Here is an 8,559-nt window from a genome sequence, read left to right on the forward strand (position 1 = left end):
AAATAAACAGACAGCTTTAGAACCTAAAAATTATTACTGATACATGATTCTGAATGTTCAGCCTCCTCCTCTGCAACATGACATTAGCCCACAGTTGCCATATGAGACATCTGTGGTTTTCCTGTGAACAAGCCCACATCTGCTTTTCTATTGAAACATGTCATCTTTGTCCCAGTCAATGCTACCATCTTCTGTGATGTCAGACTAACAGTATGTATGTAGCTGTCTAAAAAATGACATTGTTCATCCCTGATATGGCTGCTCGTCTGTTTTTGCTCATCCTCCTTTTCGGTGAGTTATTTTTCCTTCCATCTGTTTGTACGACAGGATATTTCATTCTTCTTTCCCCTCTTTTAGTCTTTTACTTTAGGAACTCTTAATATTTCAACATGTTATGGTTATAATAAGTGTGTCTTATTCCATTGTCCTTCATCCTAGTCATTATTTTACATGTTGTACAGATAAGAATGACCACTGCTTGATAACATGGCTGTGAATGCATTACAGACTGTTCTGCTTCGCCAGCTTGTGTAAAGTGATCCCATCTCATGTTTCTTATTTTTCATAATGTCAAAAAGAGCATGATAATGACCCATTTTGTTATGCCTAGATACCTTCCAGTACCTCAAAGGCAAAGGTCAGTATCATTATTATGGATTTTAAGTTGCAATATGTAACTTTTTTTGGACTACCAGACTAAACAACGGATGACCAAAATATTCAAATAATGATTGACATATTTTCAATAAAAAACATTATTTTGATGAATTTATCCATACGATTTCATCCTTCCATGAGCTGCTGTATACACTGGGTATACAAAAACATTAACATGACATAGACTGATCAGGCAAATCCAGGTGAAAGCTATGATCCTTATTTATGTCACTTGTTAAATCCACTTAAATCAGTAAATAGATGAAGGGGAGGAGACAGGTTAAAGACGTGGATTGTGTATGTGTGCTATTCAGAGGGGGAAAGGGCAAAACACTATTTAAGTGCCTTTGAACGGGGTATGCTACTAGGTGCCAGAACTGTAACAGTGCTGGGTTTTTCACGCTCAACAGTTTCCTGTGCGTATCAAGAATGGTCCATCACCCTAAGGACATCCTGCCAACTTGACACAACTGTGGGAAGGATTGGAGTCAACATAGGTCCGCATCCCCGTGGAATGAGACAGACAGCAAGATTAATACAAATCTCCACTGTTGAAAACCAAATGCCAGTCTAAAATAAATGGGATATAATATCTAAATGTTTTTTACAGTGGAGATCAATATAATAAATTGCCTGGCTGGGCTGATGAGATAGTAGATTGAGCAGTCAAATGGAATAGTGAATAGACTCTTTTTTGTGTTTGCAAACGTTGCGCGCATCGCCCTTGTGCGGCAACGTTTACAAACACAAAAAATGGTCTATTCACCATTCCATTTGACTGCTCAATCCACTATGGTGACAGAACGGAATGCCAACAAAATAAAGCCTCTATTTACATGTTGCATATGAGTGCATTTCACACTACTTTTGGATTGTAATTGAGTTTAAGGGTCGTACAAAAGTCCTGCTTAATATAAGGTTTGTGTCATCATTGTAAATCAAATGCATTATACTTAAAAATAACTTCAACTTCAACCAGTAAAATGTCTCTTTGGCTATCTTTTGCTGCAGCCTATGGCCATGTCAGTGAGTGTTTAGCATTCTAGCTAACAACTTGATTCATCCAAAATAGTTAATTTACAAAGATCAACACCAAATTATAATCTTAGTGACTGTTCAAGCAAGAATCAACACATCATTGTAAGCGTTAGGAGAGCCCCCAAAAGTTATTTTGTTTAGAACTAATAAAAACATAAATCTAGGCTATGTTGAATGTGAGCAGATGGCGTGGCTTTCTTACTGCAGCCAAGAGTCATGCGCATCTGTACGTGATGTCAGTGTGTCGTGCACTGGAAAGTATCAAATCAAATCAAATTGTATTTGTCACATACACATGGTTAGCAGATGTTAATGCGAGTGTAGTGAAATGCTTGTGCTTCTAGTTCTGACAATGCAGTAATAACCAACGAGTAATCTGACCTAACAATTCCACAACAACTACCTTATACACACAAGCGTAAAGGGATAAAGAATATGTACATAAAGATATATGAATGAGTGATGGTACAGAATGGCATAGGCAAGATGCAGTAGATGGTATCAAGTACAGTATATGCATATGAGATGAGTAATATTAGGTATGTAAACATAAAAGTGGCATTGTTTAAAGTGGCTAGTGATACATGTATTACATCAAGATGGCAAGATGCAGTAGATGGTATAGAGTACAGTATATACATATGAGATGAGTAATGTAGGGTATGGGAACATTATATTAAGTGGCATTGTTTAAAGTGTCTCGTGATTCCATTTTTAAATTGACTGGAGTTGAGTCAGTATGTTGGCAGCAGCCACTCAATGTTAGTGGTGGCTGATGGCGTTGAGATAGAAGCTGTTTTTCAGTCTCTTGGTCCCTGCTTTGACGTACTTGTACTGACCTCACCTTCTGGATGATAGCGGGTGAACAGGCAGTGGCTCGGGTGGTTGTTGTCCTTGATGATCTTTATGGCCTTCCTGTGACATCGGGTGGTGTAGGTGTCCTGGAGGGCACTTAGTTTGCCCCCAGTGATGCGTTGTGCAGACCTCACTACCCTCTGGAGAACCTTACGGTTGGGGGCAGAGCAGTTGCCGTACCAGGCGGTGATACAGCCTGACAGGATGCTCTCGATTGTGCATCTGTAAAAGTATGGAACTCCATTTGGGTCTTTGCATTTCAAAAAAGATACACGTGAAATAACACTATTTGATGCGTCAAATCAGCTTGACCAATCAGGACCTAGATATGACTGTACATCACATAATAATTTAACACGTTTGTTACTTTTTACGTAGTTATTACAGATTGATTACACTATCACTTGTATTTCATATGTCACAGTGATTCACCGATATGTGTGATGCTGGTAAAGTTTTGTCTTGTGCACCTGCCGCTGCAGCACAAGCACAGACACACCTCCCCAAGCTCTGGGACAGTTCTGGTCAGAAAGAAATCCATCACTTCCGTTGTTTGGCTGTGCCCATTTAGCAACGTTCCAAAATGAGCATATGTCCTGGTGAAAGGATGTAAATAAAACACATTTACTCAGAACAAAGATTCCAAGAACACAGGATGAGATGTTACTATCCTTTGTGCAAGCACTTCCAAGAGTTAATGAACAGTGAGCGTGGTGAAATTTGGGGAGCGCATCGTCAGTAGTGTACCTTTTGGTTCCTAGGGTGTTTCGGCCTTTCACACTATACACCCTCCCCAAAGGCGGCCAGCGACAGGGTGATCAATCCTACGCTTGCGTCCCATTCCCAATTAGTCATAAGAGTTGCCTTGTTGTTGATAGCCAACATCCCATGGGACTATGCATGGCAGGGGCGTCCTCCTCCCTGAGTCAAGCATTGTTGACCGCATACCTCCTGGCCCTCTCACTTCGGGGCCCAGCTGGGGTCTTTCCTCTTCATCCAGAGCCACTGACTGCTGCCTTCTGCCGCCTCCGATACAGCTTTGATTGCCGAACGCTGGCTCTGGCCCTTAATTCCCAGGTCTCTAAGCAGTCTGGTTGTAGATGTTGCCACAAAACCTCTGCAGCCCACCTCCACTGGTCGGACTTCTGTGTTCCAGCCATGATGCCGTGCTTCGGCAGCTAGATCAGCATAGCGCAGATGTTTTCGCTCATAAGCCTCATCTACTGAGTCCTCCCAGGGTACTGTGAGCTCAATGATGAAGACCTTTCACCATACCATTGGTGAAGATTAACTGGTGTTGGAAGGACGTCATATGTTGCTCTGATGGAAAAGCTCAACCGCCTCGCTTCCATGGCCCACAGATCCTTCCAGCTGATCTTCCTCTTCTCCACACTGTCCCATCGAGTCCACTGTCCCTGTTTGGCAAGAGAGACTGCCTTGGCCCACCTTGCAGCCTCCTCCTGATGGCGTACTTCCTGCACTACCATCTTCCGCCGCTCGGGTGCAGTGGCCTTACTCCAAGCAGCACGGCTAGTTAGCCCAAGGCCTCCTCTCCCTTGCTGAACATGACCCACAATGTCAGCATGTCTGAGGGCTGCTGTTGCCTCCTGGACTGCTTTTTCCTGGCCTTCATTTTCGCCCAGTTGCCAAGGTCGGCACGTTGTTGCTCACCACTGGGTCTCGAGATTCATTCAGTGTCATCTGGAGCCTGGTTTTTGCACACTTGAATTCCTCTGTTAGACTGGTGAGAGGCAGCTTGAGGACACCATCTCCATAGAGGCCTATGGTGGTAAGGCATCGTGGAACTCCAAGCCACTTCTTTAAGTAGCCTGTGACTCCTCTTTCCATCTTCTCCACTGTTGAGATTGGAACCTCATACAGTGCTAAGGGCCACAACACCCGGGGTAGGAGACCAAACTGCAGACACCAGGCCTTTAACTTTCCAGGTAGCTGGGTGTTATCGATGGACTGTAGGCTACTACTGATGTCTTTGCACAGCTGTTGCACCTGGTCTTTGTCCTTCAGGCTTGCATCATACCACCTTCCAAGGCTTTTTACCGGCTGCTCAGACACTGTTGGGATTTGGTCATCTCCAATGAAGAATTTCAGGTCAGAGAGTACTCCCTTCACAATCGAGATGCTGCGTGACTTGGATGGTTTAATCTTCATACGGGCCCAGCTGATGTTCTCCTCGAGTTTTCTGAGCAGTCTCCTGGTGCATGGGACAGTGGTGGTCAATGTTGTAATGTCGTCCATGTAGGCTCTGAGTGGAGGGAGGCGGAAACCAGAGTCGACTCGCTGTCCACCAGCAACCCATTTTGAGGATCTGATGATAACCTCCATTGCCATTGTGAATGCCAACGGAGAAATGGTACATCCTGCCATTATACCTACATTCAGGCACTGCCATGAGGTGGTGAACTCTGAGGTGGTGAAGCAGAACTGCAGATCCTGGAAGTACGACTTCACCAGGTTTGTGATGGTGTCCGGTATGTGGAAAAATCTGAAGGCAGACCACAGGAGTTCATGGGGCACAGAACCAAATGCATTGGCGAGGTCGAGGAAGACTACATGGAGGTCCCTTTTCTCCACCTTGGCCATTTGGATCTGGTGCCAGATCATGCTGGAATGTTCCAAGCAGCCAGAGAACCCTGATATTCCTGCCTTCTGTACAGATGTATCGACGTACGCATTCCTTTGCAGGTACTCGGCCATCCTCTGGGCAATGACCCTAAAGAAGATTTTACCCTCGACATTCAGTAAGGAGATTGGGCGGAATTGGCTGATGTTCACTGCATCCTTCTCCTTAGGGATCAGGACCCCGCCTGCCCTACGCCACACTTTGGGTATTACCTTCTTCTGCCAAGCTGTTCTCATAAGCCTCCAGAGGAACCTCAGGACGTCTGGTGCGTTCTTATACACTTTGTACGGACTCCATTTGGCCCCGGGCTGATGCTGTTCTTGCCCGTCGAACTGTGTTTTCCACCTCTTTCCATGTCGGAGGGCTGGTCTCAATATGATGTTCCGGGGTTCAATGGGTGGGATATCTGATGGGATGGCCAGATGTTCATGTCGCTTTTGAGTCAACGTTTGTTGTTCTCAGGTGCTCCTCTAGGTCTTTCTTTGTTGTTTTTAGAGCTCCACTTTTTTCCTTTGTGAAGAGACTTTTAAGGGACTTGAAGGGATCTTTATAGAATCGAGTTCTAGTTTGCTCTTTCTTCCTTCTACGTTTCCGTAGGTTCTCTGCTCTACGGAGGGATGCCAACCGGGTTTTGATGTCAGCCTGAAGTGCCTCTATGCCCTCCTTTTCCACTTCCGAGGCCTTCTTCCACTGTTTCTTAAGCTGCCGCCTTTCTTGAACGAAGCACTTGATTTCTTGTTGCCTCCTGGAAACTGGTGGGGTTGGAACCTTTCTCCCGCCTTTTGCCTCTTCCACTCCAAATCTTTCTGTCCCGTACTCATAGATGATGTCCCCCATCCTCTCCAACTTCTTCTCCACTGTGCCTCAAGTTTCTCGAGGGTCAAGTTAAGGTCAGTATTCACTGTTTCCCACAACTTCTTGTCACTGGCGCCAGGCCACTTCACATACGGTCTGTGCCCTGGCAGTCTCCTCTTGACTGCAGGTCTGGGAGGCTGGGTGAGTTCCACTCCTGTTGTTGGTTCCACCTCAGTTGTTACTTCGGTGCTTGAGTTTACGTCCTCCATGACAGTGGTACTGATGCACTGCAAACTATGGTTTACGTCCAGTTGCTGTGCTTCATTCGACTGATTTGATCACTTTCGCAGAAAGTAATCAATGCGAGTTCTCTGTCTCTCTTTACCCAAACATCCCTTCTTCCCCTGGTGGATCCTCATCCCATGGTGTGATGTAACTTTCCTCCAACCACAGACACATACCTGCATCTGTTTGTGGCCCACTGTTGCAGCAGAACTTGTGACAGTTGCTGTGGTGTTCTCTTGTGCTGTGCTCTCATTACTCGTAGTCGTTTCCAGTCCAGTCGTTACCCATGTTGTCAGCCGATGAGTCATCTTCCGCCCCCCGCTCCGCAGACTCTAGGGGTATTCTCGTATGTTGACTTTCTGTAGCTAAAGTGGGTGTTTCCAACATACTGCGAAGCATGGGAAACTACAGAAATGGGAAGCTACCCCATGACTTTCCCAGTGGGGTCTATTCCTCCGGTCAGCCGTCTCTCCGTGCCGCCACAAGGACTTTCCCCTGTTGTCAGCTGATCTTTCTCAGCAGTCACTGGACAAGTCCAGATATTCAGATTCCAAGAACACAGGATGAGATGTTACTATCCTTTGTGCAAGCACTTCCAAGAGTTAATGAACAGTGAGCGTGGTGAAATTTGGGGAGCGCATCGTCAGTAGTGTACCTTTTGGTTCCTAGGGTGTTTCGGCCTTTCACACTATACACCCTCCTCAAAGGCGGTCAGCGACAGGGTGATCAATCCTACGCTTGCGTCCCATTCCCAATTAGTCATAAGAGTTGCCTTGTTGTTGATAGCCAACATCCCATGGGACTATGCATGGCAGGGCGTCCCTCCCTGAGTCAAGCATTGTTGACCGCATACCTCCTGGCCCTCTCACTTCGGGGCCCAGCTGGGGTCTTTCCTCTTCATCCAAAGCCACTGACTGCTGCCTACTGCTGCCTCCGATACAGCTTTGATTGCCGAACGCTGGCTCTGGCCCTTAATTCCCAGGTCTCTAAGCAGTCTGGTTGTAGATGTTGCCACAAAACCTCTGCAGCCCACCTCCACTGGTCGGACTTCTGTGTTCCAGCCATGATGCCGTGCTTCGGCAGCTAGATCAGCATAGCGCAGATGTTTTCGCTCATAAGCCTCATCTACTGAGTCCTCCCAGAGTACTGTGAGCTCAATGATGAAGACCTTATTGAGCGAACGGGACCAGAGCACCATGTCAGGTCTTAGGGTGGTGGTTGCGATCTCCGGAGGAAACACAAGTTGCCGGCCAATGTCAGCTAGCATTTTCCAGTCGCAGGCCAAGCACAGCTGGTCTCGCTCAAATGGTGTAGAGCCGCTCTTCGGTGGTTTAGCCCCTTCGCGGACAAAGTTTGTCCGTAAGGAGTGTGATGCTGCTGTGGGTGGTAGGGAGTTGGTGGCAGCTCGCTTGTCCTCCAGGGCGGACGCAAGGTTTTTAAGGACTTGGTTGTGACGCCAAGTGTAGCGTCCTTGGGTGAGGCTTGTTTTACACCCTATGAGAATGTGCCTGAGGTTGGCTGGCATGGAACAGAGGGCACAGTCCGGATCTTCATCATAATACGTCTTGAATGAAAGACATGTCCTTCATCTTTAGTTTTCATTTTGGCAACCGTTTTACAAAAGCAAAATGTCCATCGAAGCCGAGGATTATTGTGTGATAACTCCCTCCTAAGGACTGTTCCTGGCACGGGTTTTCATTGTTTATTGCTTAAATAGACAACAGTGTCTGAATTGTTTTCTCTGTCAAACTCATATAATATTAAGTTGTACATTATCTGTATGAGTAGTTAAACATTGAAAATGAATTTATAATTCAATTAAAAAAGACACTCCATCATCCCACTGATCTCACAGATCTTCCTCAACCCAGTCTAACAGTGATTCCTGCAGTCATCAAAGAGAAAGACTCAGTTCAGCTGAACTGTCAGACTCCTCCATCTGTCTCTGAGTGTTACTTCAAAATGGCTGGGCAAGTGGAATTCACCCTTCCATCACCCTGTCAACAGACACTCACAGGAAGACTACTGGTGAGGTGGACAGGTCAGAGTTCACCAGCTGAGGTCAAAATCCAATGTCAGTACAGTGCTAAAGGTTCACAGTTTAGATCCATATACAGTGAGCCTTCAACAGTCACAATTCAGGGTAAGAAGACTATTTGAATGGTTGTAAACAATGTACTGTTGTGCCATCATTACCATGTTCATACTGTGTGTTGTCATAATCTATTACGTGAAACAAACAATCAAGCAATATATTATCCCTTCAAGTTCCTTAATTCTGAAATAAC

The 8,559-nt window shown here is 45.7% G+C and overlaps 1 long non-coding RNA gene across 1 annotated transcript; it reads left to right on the forward strand.

The window, feature by feature from the left end:
* Positions 1 to 194: 194 nt before the first annotated feature.
* LOC121842195 lies at positions 195 to 8,288 on the forward strand. Its single transcript, XR_006080989.1, has 3 exons — positions 195 to 291; positions 611 to 637; positions 8,127 to 8,288. It is a non-coding gene; the product is annotated as an uncharacterized LOC121842195 (long non-coding RNA).
* The last annotated feature ends 271 nt before the right edge of the window (positions 8,289 to 8,559 follow it).

The sequence above is a fragment of the Oncorhynchus tshawytscha genome, unplaced genomic scaffold (genome assembly GCF_018296145.1).
Source record: "Oncorhynchus tshawytscha isolate Ot180627B unplaced genomic scaffold, Otsh_v2.0 Un_contig_16962_pilon_pilon, whole genome shotgun sequence".
In the NCBI taxonomy this organism is placed as follows: Eukaryota; Metazoa; Chordata; class Actinopteri; order Salmoniformes; family Salmonidae; genus Oncorhynchus; species Oncorhynchus tshawytscha.